Source organism: Chiloscyllium punctatum, chromosome 16 (genome assembly GCF_047496795.1).
Source record: "Chiloscyllium punctatum isolate Juve2018m chromosome 16, sChiPun1.3, whole genome shotgun sequence".
NCBI lineage: Eukaryota > Metazoa > Chordata > Chondrichthyes > Orectolobiformes > Hemiscylliidae > Chiloscyllium > Chiloscyllium punctatum.
Genome location: NC_092754.1, coordinates 44202031 through 44216935, shown reverse-complemented (window position 1 = coordinate 44216935; position 14905 = coordinate 44202031).

Genomic DNA, 14905 nt, shown 5'->3' with positions numbered 1-14905 from the left:
AATAAACACACTGCTTAGCCCCTCCCAGAAGCATTCCATAACCATGAGAATCATAAAGTGGAGGACCTGATGAAGGAGCAACGCTGTGAAAGTTTGTAATTTCAAATAAACCTGTTGGACTATACCCTGGTGTTGTGTGACTTCTGAGTAAGAACCATAAGAATTGGAACAGGAGTAGGCAGTTCCACCCCTCAAGCCTGCTCCACCATTCAATAAGATCATGGCTGATCGGATACTCGTCATGTCCATGTCCCTGCATTTTACCTGTAACCATTGATTCCCCTAATTATGAAGAATCTATCTATCTCAGTGCTAAACATACATAAATCTCTGTCCCTACACCGCTCTGTGATGAGGAGTTCCAAAGACTCTCAACTCTCTGAGAAAATAAATTTATCTCACTTCCATCTTAAATGGACACTCCTTTACTCTGAGACAATGCTGTCTTGTCCTACTCTCCCATGAAGAGTACCATCCTCCTAGCTTTTACTCTGTCAATCCCTTTAAGAATCCTTAATGTTTCAATGCGATCACCTCCCATTCTTCTAAGCTTCAATGAGTACAGTCGCAACCCTGTTTAGCCTTTATTCACAAGACAATCCCTCCATCTGGGATCATCCTTTACTTAAGTTAAATAAGGTTGTTTCTGATCCAAGTTTCTCCCTCCCAAACTGAATACTAATACTACCCTTTATCATCACTACTTCCGAGGAGCTCTTCACCTCAACGGTCATTTATTAAACCTGTCTCATTACCAGATTCATAGGATATCCTGCTTCTGATTGACTCCATTACATATTGCTCTAGGAAACTATTCCTAAAGTGCTCTATGAATCTGTTATCATAACCCAGTCAAGAGGAAGATTAAACTTATCCATAATTATTGCTCTATCCCTTTCACATGCTTCTGTTATTTGTTGATTTATGGGCTTCGCCTCAAAGTGGGTACTATTTGGGAGTTTGGACAATGTTTCTATTAATGTCTTCTTTCTTTGTCTGATATTTACCTCTGCCCAAATGGACTCTATATTATCCAGGTCTGGATCATTTCTCACAACAGTCCTCATTTCATTTCTTGTTAACAGAACTATTTTCTTCCCCAGTATCAGTGCCACTGTGCCATGAATTCAGACCCATTTCTCCCTACACTAATCTTTCAGTCACGTGTTTACCTCTTTGATCCTGTCCTTTATACACTGAAGATCGTATCTCATGATGGCAATTAACTCTTTTAGGTACTATCTAGATTATATCTTTTCCATCCCTCCTATGTCTCTGAAAGGTCAAATATTCCTGAATGTTACATTTCCAGTTTTTAACTCTTTGTAACTCCATTTCTGTAATGGCTATGAAATCAAATTCATTTACTTCGATTTGCTATGTCGGTGTACTAACATAAAAACCCTTTTGTATTGTTCTATTGTCAAACTTTCCTACACTTTTATGGTTCCTTGGTATAATATGATAATTAACCCCATCGGTACCTTCTCCTTTATCCTTCATTTTATACATGTCTATGCAACTGAACCTAGCACACACTATTTAGTTTTAAAGCTCTACCTATATCTCTAGTTACTCGATTCACCAGAACTTTGGTCCCAGCATGATTAAGGTGTAACTCGTCTCCCTCCTTCCCCAATACTGGTGCCAAAGTCCCGGGAATTCAAACCTATTTCTCCAACACCAATGTTTGAGCTACATGTTTACCTCTTCAATCTTGTCATTTATATCCTGAAGGGCAAACCCTATCTCAATATGTCAGTTATTCCTTTCAAGTATATCTGGATTATACAGCATTAAACATCAGGAGGATATGGCAAAGTATTACTTAATACACAAACATCTGACTATAAAACTAATTTATAAATATTATTATTAAATGTTTGCTAAGAAACCTAAGCAATGGAGTACAATCATTTCAGAATTAAAAGCTAAATATGTTATCTCATTAAAATGATAATAGAAAAAAAACTTGAAACAGAAATTGGACTTAGAGTAGGAGAAAGGGACAGAACAATTAATCTATGAACTGTTTTGTTGTGTAATTTTATGCCAACACCTGAGAATTTTGGTTTGAGACAGACTGACAGAGGAGAAGGTAAGATCAAGAATTATCTCCAAACCTAGGCTTCTATTACTTGCATATCCATGTCAATAATGGCAATACATAATAGTCAGAGATACACCAAGCTCTAATCTTACAGTTACATCACTACGATTGTTCCCTGCATATGCCTGTCTTTCCTAATGCATTCTTATCATGGCTAGACTTCAATAAACCAACTAACTGACTAACAAATTCCCTTCATATTGTGTTATTTATGTCCATATTATGAGGAGTATAACACCAGCACAAGGTGTCTGCAGGGTCCCAATACACTTGTACAGGAACAGTTTTCAATAAACACCTATAGTAAATGAGAATCTTTACATACAGTAAGATTCCACTGTTGGCAAAGGATGTGCTCCCAGAGAATGTCACAACTGGTAATATTTGCAAATAATAAACTGTCATAATAAACTGCATTGCAAGTTTTTTTTCCAGGAAGTAAGTCTTTCTTACTTTTTTCAGAAAAATGTAGATAAATGAAGATTAAATTTGCAGTTGGCAAAGAGTTGGAAAGGAGGAATTGCGGATAAGCAAATTCAAGATAGATCAACAAATGTTCACTGTATACCTCATAGATGTTTTGGATCACAGGGTGTATCCAAGCAGTTCTTTTGGATTTGGTTAAATATGGTTGAGAAAACTTGACAAGAGCAATTTGCTGAAATTGAGTGTTTATTAAGTAGCAATAATGAAAAGAGTAGGAGGATAAATGGAAAAGAAAGGAGAAAAAACAAGTCTCATGCTCTTCTACCCATTGGGGGACCCCTCGATTGATGGCTGGTCTGGAGGCTTAACTTTCTTCTGGGCACTGTTCACAAGACTGGTCTGAGGTGCAGGCCAACTCTCAGAATGAAACTCTCTTTCGCTTAAACAGTTTAACAAATTTACAGTATGGAAATGGCTACAGAACAAAACAAGCTGCTGGTGCTGTTTTCTGCCCATAGAAGAATCTTCACAGGACTCATTCAACGTCATGCAGCTGTCAAATATCATCACTAAATTTCTCAGCCTACGTTCCCATCCTGTACAATTAGGGGCAGAACAGTGGCTCAGTTGTTAGCTCTGTTAGCACCTGGGACCCAGGTTCAATTCCAGCCTCGGGTGACTGTATGTGTGAAGTTTGCACGTTCTCCCTGTGTCTGCTTGTGTTTCCTCTGGATGCTGTGGTTTCCTCCTACTATCCAAACATGTGCAGGTTAGGTGAACAGGCCATGTTAAAATGCCCATAGTGTTCAGGGATGTTTAGATTAGGTGCATTAGTCAGGGGTAAAAGCAGACTAATGTGATAGGGGAATAGGTTTGGGTGGGTCGGTGGACCAATGGCCTGTTGCCAAACTGTAGGGATTCTATGATTATAAACAAAATGCAATCATATTTATCACTGAAAACTGATAAATATGTTGCTGAAATATCATACTAACAGTAAAGATGTGAGATTTATCCCGTTCTTATGTTGGGATCCATCAGTAAATGGCATTCGAGAAGACAAAGTAGCAAACTTGTTTCATGTGAAGAGAGGAGTACATTAAGGATGTGTATTGCCACCAAAATTGTTCTGTACATGAAGCAAATATTCAGCGAATCAGATTTCTTTTAATAAGAACTGAATTAGTCCAAGGAGAAATTGGAGACAAATGCATAACAAGCTTATGGTACATTGAAGATATGGTGCTATAATAGAATCAGAAGTAGCCCCATAAGGTATTGTAAATGAAGTAAAATCTACAGGTATATTGTTGGAACATCAAAATAAAACATTAGAAGCTAAGAGTTCAGAAAGAAGTAGGATGAAGACTAAAATACTACACTGGCAATAGATCTCCTGCACAGGACAAACGACAAGCCATGAGAGCAGAATATAAAATAACGAGTGGAATAATTTATTGTTGGCAGATTGCTAATTGTTAGAATAAATTGAGGGATTAAGATTCATTACATGGTCTTGAGTCACTTGGTGTGTAGGAGCAAAATCTATAAATTACTGAAAAAACTCATTACATTCTTACAGTTTTCATTGGCTCACAAGACAGTTCAAATTCCTGCCAGTTCATGTTGGAATAGCAATGACTCCTTTCTGGATAGCCATTGGGCTGATAAGAGCTGTTAAAATACTGGATTAGTGGTGCTGGAAGAGCACAGCAGTTCAGGCAGCATCCATCGAGCAGCGAAATCGACGTTTCGGACAAAAGCCCTTCATCAGGAATAAAGGCAGTGAGCCTGAAGCGTGGAGAGATAAGCTAGAGGAGGGTGGGGGTGGGGAGAGAGTAGCATAGAGTACAATGGGTGAGTGGGGGAGGAGATGAAGGTGATAGGTCAAGGAGGAGAGGGTGGAGTGGATAGGTGGAAAAGAAGATAGGCAGGTCGGACAAGTCCGGACAAGTCAAGGAGACAGTGCTGAGCTGGAAGTTTGAAACTAGGATGAGGTGGGGGAAGGGGAAATGAGGAAGCTGTTGAAGTCCACATTGATGCCCTGGGGTTGAAGTGTTCCGAGGCGGAAGATGAGGCACTCTTCCTCCAGGTGGTGAGGGAGCGGCGGTGAAAGAGGCCCAGGACCTCCATGTCCTCGGCAGAGTGGGAGGGGGAGTTGAAATGTTGGGCCACGGGGCAGTTTGGTTGATTGGTACGGGTGTCTCGGAGATGTTCCCTAAAGCGCTCTGCTAGGAAGCGCCCAGTCTCCCCAATGTAGAGGAGACCACATTAGGAGCAATGGATATAATAAATGATATTAGTGGATGTGCAGGTAAAACTTTGATGGATGTGGAAGGCTCCTTTAGGGCCTTGGATAGAGGTGAGGGAGGAGGTGTGGGCACAGGTTTTACAGTTCCTGCGGTGGCACGGGAAAGTGCCAGAATGGGACGGTGGGTCGTAGGGGGGTGTGGACCTGACCAGGTAGTCACGGAGGGAACGGTCTTTGCGGAAGGCGGAAAGGGGTGGGGAGGGAAATATATCCCTGGTGGTGGGGTCTTTTTGGAGGTGGCGGAAATGTCGGCGGATGATTTGGTTTATGCGAAGGTTTGTAGGGTGGAAGGTGAGCACCAGGGGCGTTCTGTCCTTGTTATGGTTGGAGGGGTGGGGTCTGAGGGCGGAGGTGCGGGATGTGGACGAGATGCGTTGGAGGGCATCTTTAACCACGTGGGAAGGGAAATTGCGGTCTCTAAAGAAGGAGGCCATCTGGTGTGTTCTATGGTGGAACTGGTCCTCCTGGGAGCAGATACGGCGGAGGCAGAGAAACTGGGAATACGGGATGGCATTTTTGCAAGAGATAGGGTGGGCAGAGGTGTAATCCAGGTAGCTATGGGAGTCAGTGGGTTTGTAAAAAATGTCAGTGTCAAGTCAGTTGTCACTAATGGAGATGGAGAGGTCGAGGAAGGTGAGGGAGGTGTCAGAGATGGTCCAGGTAAATTTAAGGTCAGGGTGGAATGTGTTGGTGAAGTTGATGAATTGCTCAACCTCCTCGCGGGAGCACGAGGTGGCGCCAATGCAGTCATCAATGTAGCGGAGGAAGAGGTGGGGAGTGGTGCCGGTGTAATTACGGAAGATCAACTGTTCTACATAGCCAACAAAGAGACAGGCATAGCTGGGGCCCATACGTGCCTTGTTATATTCAATGGAAAAGGTTGAGGTAAGGCCTTGATACAACAGCAAGTGCATATTGCTGAAAAGAGACATACTGATGAACCTTTTTGTTTTTCACTCATTAGTACAGATCTTGACAAGGTGCGTAGAGCCTTGGTTTAAGACCTAATCTAACAAACAGATGTCTGTTTCTGGAATAGTTTGTTCAATATACAGGAGCACTGTGTTTAAAATAGCAATATGTTCAGAAATGCATTGTTAATTAAATCATTGGAATGTAATTACTGTACATAGCTCCTTGAGGTCAATAAATGTTCTTCTATAGTCCAATTTATATTGCGCTGGATTAATCTATTAAAACAAATATTTTTAAAGGTTACTTGACAGTTAAAACAGAACAATTTGTTTCTTGCTGCTGATCTATCCTTTATAAAATTTGATAAAGTTGAGGATACGTTTCAACTTGAATTGTATGAATGGAGTTGTAAAGAGTGCCCTGGAGTACTATTGGATGGTTGACTAGATCATAATGTATTCCCTTCAACCTTTACAAGTTGTTTTAACACAGGCAAGTCTAAGTATGATTTCCTTATTACAGATTATGCAAATGCTAGAGTGTGCTGTATAGCTTACACTTATCCACCCAAAAGATACAACTTGATTTTAACTACTAGAAGAAACACCTTGTGGAACTGTGGTAACAGGTACCACTTTGCAATCGTAAGAAACATACTTTAATGTACGCAATACATTTATTAAGTATACTTAATAGCAAAAATGTGCATAAAATAAGTTTTTACATTATCAAGATTTTTGAGTGAAATAAAAATAATAATACAATCTGAACATAAAGGTGAATTTTGCATGGTCATATTCATGGGGAATTGAATTGAATTAGCTTTATTGTCACATGTGCTCACATGAATACTGTGAAAATTTTGCAACTTACTTCACGATCTTAAGTACAAAGGTACCTAGGTACAGAGCCTTGGTAGAAAGCAGAAAAATAAAGAAAACAAAGATTAAAAGTTAAATATTACAGCTTATCTTACCAAAAACTGGAAAAACAAAGCAATAGAGTTAAACTCCCCTGCTTCAGGCTTGACATCATCCTGCTGCCACCCCGGGTTACCTGTCCCTGCTCTAGCCACCTTGCAACCTGTTCCTGCTCCTGCTGCTCCCTTGGGCTGCCTGTTTCCACTCTCGCCCTTGACTGCCAGCCACAACGAGTGTCTGCTACTGCTCCAGCTACAGGCCACATTAGGCTGCTTGGTCCCATTCTCACTGTCATCTGCCTCGGACTGTCTGCTCCCACTCTTAGAATGTGGAATTGTGGGAGACAACCATATTCTAAACCCTGGGCTTTGCTCTTAATAACTTTGTGTCATGCTCTCTAAAAAGAAAGCCCAAAGTATCGACTTGTTTGCAAATTGTGTCTTCCCCATGACAATACTTCTTCCAATCAGAGTTCATTTGGCAACTAATCAGCACGCCATTTTCATGCAGCGTAAATTGTTAACAAAATAAACTGGATAAACTCAGTAAGTCTGGCAGCATCAGTAGAGAGAAAGCAGAGTCAACGTTTTGAGTCTAGTGATCCTTCTTCAAAGCCTGTGTTGTATGTCACAGAGATACCTGAGATCCTGGGTGAATTCAAAATACAAAGGATGAAGCTTCAGTTGGAATCCATTTGGGGCATGTCTGAGCTGGAAGTGGTCACTGATGAATGTGATGTGACTCTGGAAACAAGTTTAGGCAAATACCTTGTCTAACACCAGGAGTGACAGTGAAAGTAATCACTGTGAACAAGAAGAAAGGTTAGAATGGAAATACTGTCAGAGAGAGGAGCAGAACGTCTGCAAGGTGTGTACACTGGAAGATAACTGCCAGTTGGTTAAACACTAACAAGAAAAGACAAAGAACTGTGGATGCAGGAAATCCGAAACACAAACAAAAATTGCTGGAGAAACTCAGCAGATCTAATAGCATCTGTGGTCGAGACACACAGAGATAACATTTTGTGTCCAGCAACCATGTACCAGAAACAGGTATCTGGTTGTTAGATTAAAATCTAATCCAAGGCTCTACACACCCTCTCAAGTAGGTCAAAATATTTTCCTGCCCTATTTTGTGGAAGACAAGTGAAGCTTTACTTGATGTTCTTAATGTGCAAAGCAAAATCAGTAGAAAAATAGTTATCAAATTTCAATGCATGGGAATTTGCTGTGAACAAATACACAACTGTATATCTCACATTGCATACAGTAGCTGCACTTTAAAGTACCTCACTGGCTGTATCATACATTTCCAGCTTGTGAAAGGCACTATTGGAATGCATGTCTTTCTATCTCAAATTGCTTAAATACAGATGGTTAGCCAGTTGCAAATATCCTTTGTTCAGCATTTAACATTTTCTATGTTAAGTCAAATCTCAGTTATTGAGAATGAATGCATATGTCAAAATTAGGAGAATGAGTAGGCCCTTCAGCCCCTCAAACCTGCTTTATCAATTGCTAAGATCATGGCTAACCTGATCATCACCTGAAATCCACAAGGCAGCTTACCCGCCATAACCATTGACTCCCTCATTAGTTAAGAACCTTTCTAATTCAGCCTGAAAAATATTCAGTGAAACCACTACTCACTGGAGAAAAAAAGTGTTGGAGACTCATGATTTGCTGAGAGAAAAAAAAATCTCCATCATTGTCTTAAATGGTATCTCCCTTATTTCTACATCTGACCCAGAACATAGAACATAGAACATTACAGCGCAGTACAGGCCCTTTGGCCCTCGATGTTGCACCGACCAGTCATACCAATCTGAAGCCCATCTAACCTACACTATTCCATGTGCGTCCATATGCTTGTCCAATGACGACTTAAATGCACTTGAAGTTGGCGAATCTACTACCGTTGCAGGCAAAGGATTCTATACCCTTACTACTCTCTGAGCAAAGGAATTACCTCTGACATATGTCCTATATCTATTACCCCTCAATTTAAAGCTATGCCCCCTCGTGCTCGCCATCACCATACTTGGAAAAAGGCTCTCCCTGTCCACCCCATCTAACCCTCTGATTATCTTATATGTCTCCATTAAGTCACCCTTCAACCTTCTTCTCTCCATCGAAAACAGCCTCAAGTCCCTCAGCCTTTCCTCGTAAGACCTCTCCTCCATACCAGGCAACATCCTAGTAAATCTCCTTTGCACCCTTTCCAAAGCTTCCATATCCTTCTTATAATGTGGTGACCAGAACTGTACACAACACTCCATGGTTCCAGAACTCAATCCCACAATTAATAAAAGCTAAAACACTGCATGCCTTCTTAACAACCCTGTCAATCTGGGTGGCAACTTTCAAGGATCTGTGTACTTGGACACCGAGATCTCTCTGCTCATCTACACTACCAAGAATCTTACCATAAGACCATAAGACATAGGAGTGGAAGTAAGGCCATTCGGCCCATCGAGTCCACTCTACCATTCAATCATGGCTGCTGGGCACTTCAACTCCACTTACCCGCATTCTCCCTGTAGCCCTTAATTCCCTGAGACAACAAGAATCTATCAATCTCTGCCTTGAAGACATTTAGCGTCCCGGCCTCCAATGCACTCTGTGGCAATGAATTCCACAGGCCCACCACTCTCTGGCTGAAGAAATGTCTCCGCATTTCTGTTCTGAATTTACCCCCTCTCATTCTAAGGCTGTGTCCACGGGTCCTAGTCTCCTCACCTAACGGAAACAATTGCCTAGCATCCACCCTTTCCAAGCCATGTATTATCTTGTACGTCTCTATTAAGTCTCCCCTTAATCTTCTAAACTCCAATGAATACAATCCCAGGATCCTCAGCCGTTCCTCATATGTTAGACCTACCATTCCAGGGATCATCCGTGTGAATCTCCGCTGGACACGTTCCAGTGCCAGTATGTCCTTCCTGAGGTGTGGGGACCAAAACTGGACACAGTACTCCAAATGGGGCTTAACCAGAGCTTTATAAAGTCTCAGTAGCACAATGGTGCTTTTATATTCCAACCCTCTTGAGATAAGTGACAACATCGCATTCGCTTTCTTAATCACAGACTCAACCTGCATGTTGACCTTTAGAGAATCCTCGACTAGCACTCCCAGATCCCTTTGTACTTTGGCTTTACGAATTTTCTCACCGTTTAGAAAGTAGTCTGTGCTTTTATTCTTTTTGCCAAAGTGCAAGACCTCGCATTTGTTCACGTTGAATTCCATCAGCCATTTCCTGGACCACTCTCCTAAACTGTCTAGATCCTTCTGCAGCCTCCCCACTTCCTCAGTACTACCTGCCTGTCCACCTATCTTCGTATCATCGGCAAACTTCGCTAGAATGTCCCCAGTCCCTTCATCCAGATCATTAATATATAATGCGAACAGCTGTGGCCCCAACACTGAACCCTGTGGGACACCGCTTGACACCAGCTGCCATTCTGAAAAAGAACCTTTTATCCCAACTCTCTGCCTTCTGTCAGACAGCCAATCCTCAATCCATCCCAGTAGCTCACCTCGAACACCATGGGCCCTCACCTTGCTCAGCAGCCTCCCGTGTGGCACCTTATCAAAGGCCTTTTGGAAGTCTAGATAGACCACATCCACTGGGTTTCCCTGGTCTAACCTACTTGTCACCTCTTCAAAGAATTGTCAGGTTTGTCAGGCATGACCTCCCCTGAGTAAATCCATGTTGACTTGTTCTAATCAGACTCTGCTCTTCTTAGAATTTAGAAACCTCATCCTTAATGATGGATTCTAGAATTTTGCCAACAACTGAGGTTAGGCTAATTGGCCTATAATTTTCCATCTTTTGTCTTGATCCTTTCTTGAACAATGGGGTTATAACCGTGATCTTCCAATCATCCTGGACTTTCCGTGACTCCAGTGACTCTTGAAAGATCTCAACCAATGCCTCCGCTATTTCCTCAGCCACCTCTCTCAGAACTATAGGATGTATCCCATCGGGACCAGGAGATTTATCAATTTTAAGATTTTTTAGCTTTTCTAGCACTATCTCTTTTGTAATGACAACCATACTCAACTCAGCCTCCTGACTCCCTTTAATTGTTGGGATATTACTCCTGTCTTCCACTGTGAAAACTGACGCAAAGTACTTGTTAAGTTCTCCTGCTATTTCCTTATCTCCCATCACTAGGCTTCCAGCATCAGTTTGAAGTGGCCAAATGTCTACTTTTGTCTGTCGTTTGTTTCTTATGTATTGAAAGAAACTTTTACTATCGTTTCTAATATTACTGGCTAGCCTACCTTCATATTTGATCCTCTCCTTTCTTATTTCTCTCTTTGTTATCCTCTGTTTGTTTTTGTAGCCTTCCCAATCTTCTGATTTCCCAGTGCTCTTGGCCACTTTATAGGATCTCTCTTTTTCTTTAATACATTTCCTGACTTCCTTTGTCAGCCATGGCTGTCTAATCCCTCCCTGGATAATCTTTCTTTTCTTGGGGATGAACCTCTGTATCGTGTCCTTAATTATATCCACAAACTCCTGCCATTTTCGCTCTACTGTCTTCCCCGCAAGCCTCTGCTTCCAGTCTATTTTTGTCAGTTCCTCTCTCATGCCCTCATAATTACCTTTATTTAACTGTAACACCATTACATCCGATTTTGCCTTCTCTCTTTCAAACTCCAGACTGAACTCTACCATATTATGATCACTGCTTCCTAAGGGTTCCCTTACTTTAAGATCTTTTATAAAGTCTGGAATTAGCCCAGTACTTTGCATTCCGGTTACTTTGACCAAAGTGAATGACCTCACACTTGTCCGCATTAAACTCCATTTGCCACCTCTCAGCCCAGCTCTGCAGCTTATCTATGTCTCTCTGTAACATACAACATCCTTTGTCACTATCCACAACTCCACCGACCTTAGTGTCATCTGAAAATTTACTAACCCACCCTTCTACGCCCTCATCTACGTCATTTATAAAAGTGACGAACAGCGGTGGTCCCAACACTGACCCTTGCTATACACCACTGGTAACTGGACTCCAGGATGAACATTTCCCATCAACCACCACCCTCTGTCTTCTTTCAGGAAGCCAATTACTGATCCAAACTGCTATATCTCTCACAGTCCCATTCCTCCGCATTTTCGAATCTTTTCCACATATCAATATTAAACCTGACAAATCCCCTCAGGATCTTACATGTGTCAACAGAAATAACAAGTTACTTTGAAGAAGTAACAAAGAGGATTGATGAGGGCAGAGCAGTGGACGCAACTGAAATGGACTTCAGTATGGTATTCGACAATGTTCTTCATGGGAGATTGGTTAGCAAGGTTAGATCTCATGGAATACAGGGAGAACTAGCCATTTGGATACAGAACTGGCCTGAAGGTAGTAGACAGAGGATAGTGGTGGAGGATTGCTTTTCATGCTGGAGGCCTCTGAGCAGTGGTGTGCCACAAGGATTGGTGCTTGGTCCTCTGCTTCTTGTCATTTATATAAATGATTTGGATGTGAACATAGGAGATATAGTTAGTAAGTTTGCAGATGACATCAAAATTGGAGGTGTAGTGGACAGTGAAGAAGGTTACCTCAGATGACAACAGGATCTTGATCAGATGGGCAAATGGGCTGAGGAGTGGCAGATGGAATTTAATTTAGATAAATGCGAGGTGCTGCATTTTGGAAAAATAAATCAGAGCAGGACTTATCCATTTCATGGTAAGGTCCTGGGAGTGTTGCTGAACAAAGAGACCTTGGAGTGCAGGTTCATAGCTCCTTGAAAGTGGAGTCACTGGTAGAGAGGATAGTGAAGAAGGAGTTTGGTGTGCTTTCTTTTATCGGTCAGAGTATTGAGTACAGGAGTCAGGAGGTCATGTTGTGGCTGTACAGGACATTGGTTAGGCCACTGTTGGAATATTGTATGCAGTTATGGTCCACTTCCTATTGGAAGGATGTTGTGAAACTTGAAAGGGTTCAGAAAAGATTTACACGAATGTTGCCAGGGTTGGAAGATTTGATGGAGAGTTTGAATAGGCTGGGGCTGTTTTCTTTGGAGAGTCAGAGGCTGAGGGGTGACCTTACAGAGGTTCACAAAATTATGAGGGACATGGATAGGATAAATAGACAAGGTTTGTCCCTGAGGTGGGGGAGTCCAGAACTAGAGGGCATAGGTTTAGGGTGAGAGGGGAAAGGTATAAAAGGGACCTGAGGGGTAACCTTTTCACACTGAGGGTGGTACGTATATGGAATGAGCTGCCAGAGGAAGTGATGGAGGTTGGTACAATTGCAGCATTTAAGAGGCATCTGTATGGGTATATGAATAGGAAGGGTTAGACGGATATGGGCCGGGTGCTGGCAAATGGGACTAGATTAGGTTAGGATATCTGGTCGGCATGGACGTGTTGGACCGAAGATTTGGTTTTCGTGCCGTACATCTCTATGACTCTATGACTCTAATAGGACAATCTTCCATTTATTGAAAAATGGCGGTTCAGATAGCTCACTGTATGTGACGTGATTGTTTTATGAGATAATGAAAAAAAGGAAATTTTCAATTGAAAGTCTGAAAATGTGTGGGGAAAAGTGAAAACTTTCACCAAAAATTTGCTCCCTTTACGTATTATGCTGGCAAGGGTCCAGACTGAATTGTCTAACTGATCCTTCAACTGTACTGTAATTCTGCTGTCAGCCACATGGATTTTTTTCAAAAAAGTCACTACTGTCGGTCTGGGTCAACTGTACCAAGAATTTATTTTCAATGTGCACTGTTTTGTAATCAATGTCGGAAACACCAACTTTGATCAGTTGCTGCAAAAGAATAGTTGGGAAAATATGATTTTATTGAATGGATAGTATTATAAAAATGTGATCTATTAAAATTGTCATTTTGATATGTTCAATTGTGCAGAATACAGGTCAAAAGCAATTTTATGCAAAACATTTATCTACTTTCAAAGCCTACAATTCCTCAAAGGTTGAAGTGTGCCTTTTTGAGAATGATTGATGCCACATTTTCCTCATTCATCTTCTATTAGACAAATGCTTGTTTGGTCTTTACGAAACATCACTAAGCTTCAGAATCAAATTACTCAACAATTTCACAGATAATAATTGACCTCACACTACACATTGATTTGAGTGCAAATAATTGATCCCCATTATTCATTGATCTTTTACTTGGAAGTACTTCCTAATTTGACTCTTTAAACATTTTGTGCTGTTCAGTCTATTTGTTTTAAGTAGGTGAATTTCTGCAGCCAATGGACATTTATTAAGAAGAGACAGTTCAATCATCTCTCTACATGTGGACAGCCAATTTTTAAACTGTATTAAGCGTTTTGACAGTTAGACACCTCATTGAGAAATGGCATTGCAGTGTGTCCAATTGCATATGACACATCAGTGTCTGATCATCTTTGAAAAATAGGCTAAACACACACACTCCTACTCTGTAAACGTGACTGAGGTTTATTAATGACTGGCGTAACTGACAGCAGTGGAGAAACATTGCCAAATTTGACAAGCAATCTCAATTATTCTTGTCCCAAGGTGTATAAGCTGAGTGACAGAGTAAATGCCAACCACCAGTGTTGTTGGGTTGGATGTTGTGCCAGGGAGCTAAGGAAGAAGAGCAATTGAAGGACTTAAGAAGTTTCTCATGGTCTGCCTCTAACGTACAGGTGGGTGCCTGACTGGTCAAATCTGATTGCCAATTTCTTTAGTGCACAATCTCTTAATTACAGAGAAGTTTGGCTAATTAATAAAAGCCAATTTGTATTTTCCTCAGTACGTTGACATTAAGTGAAGGTGTCAGCACATTCCTTCGAAACTGGAGAACCTGGCCCAAGTCTTTTACACAACAATATTGGCTTTTGGAGATATTAAATTTCAGCTGAGATATTACACCAAGAAATCATCTGCCATCTCAGGTGAATGTAAAACATTCCTGTTAGTATTTCAAGGAAGACCATGGTAGTCATCACTGGTGCCTTGGTCGATGCTTAAATGAATGACCTGGATATAGTTGCTGTTGTGGGAGCTTGCTGTGTGCAAAGGATCTGCTGTTAGATCAATGACTGCACTTCCAACAAACTTACCTGTGAAGTGTCTTGAGGTATTTAATTGTTGTGAGAAGTCTATAAAAGTGCAACTACATTAGGTGATTAGATTTATTCAAGGCTGAGTTTGATTTTTGACAAGGGAGTCTGTGGTTATGGGGACAAGCAGGAATGTG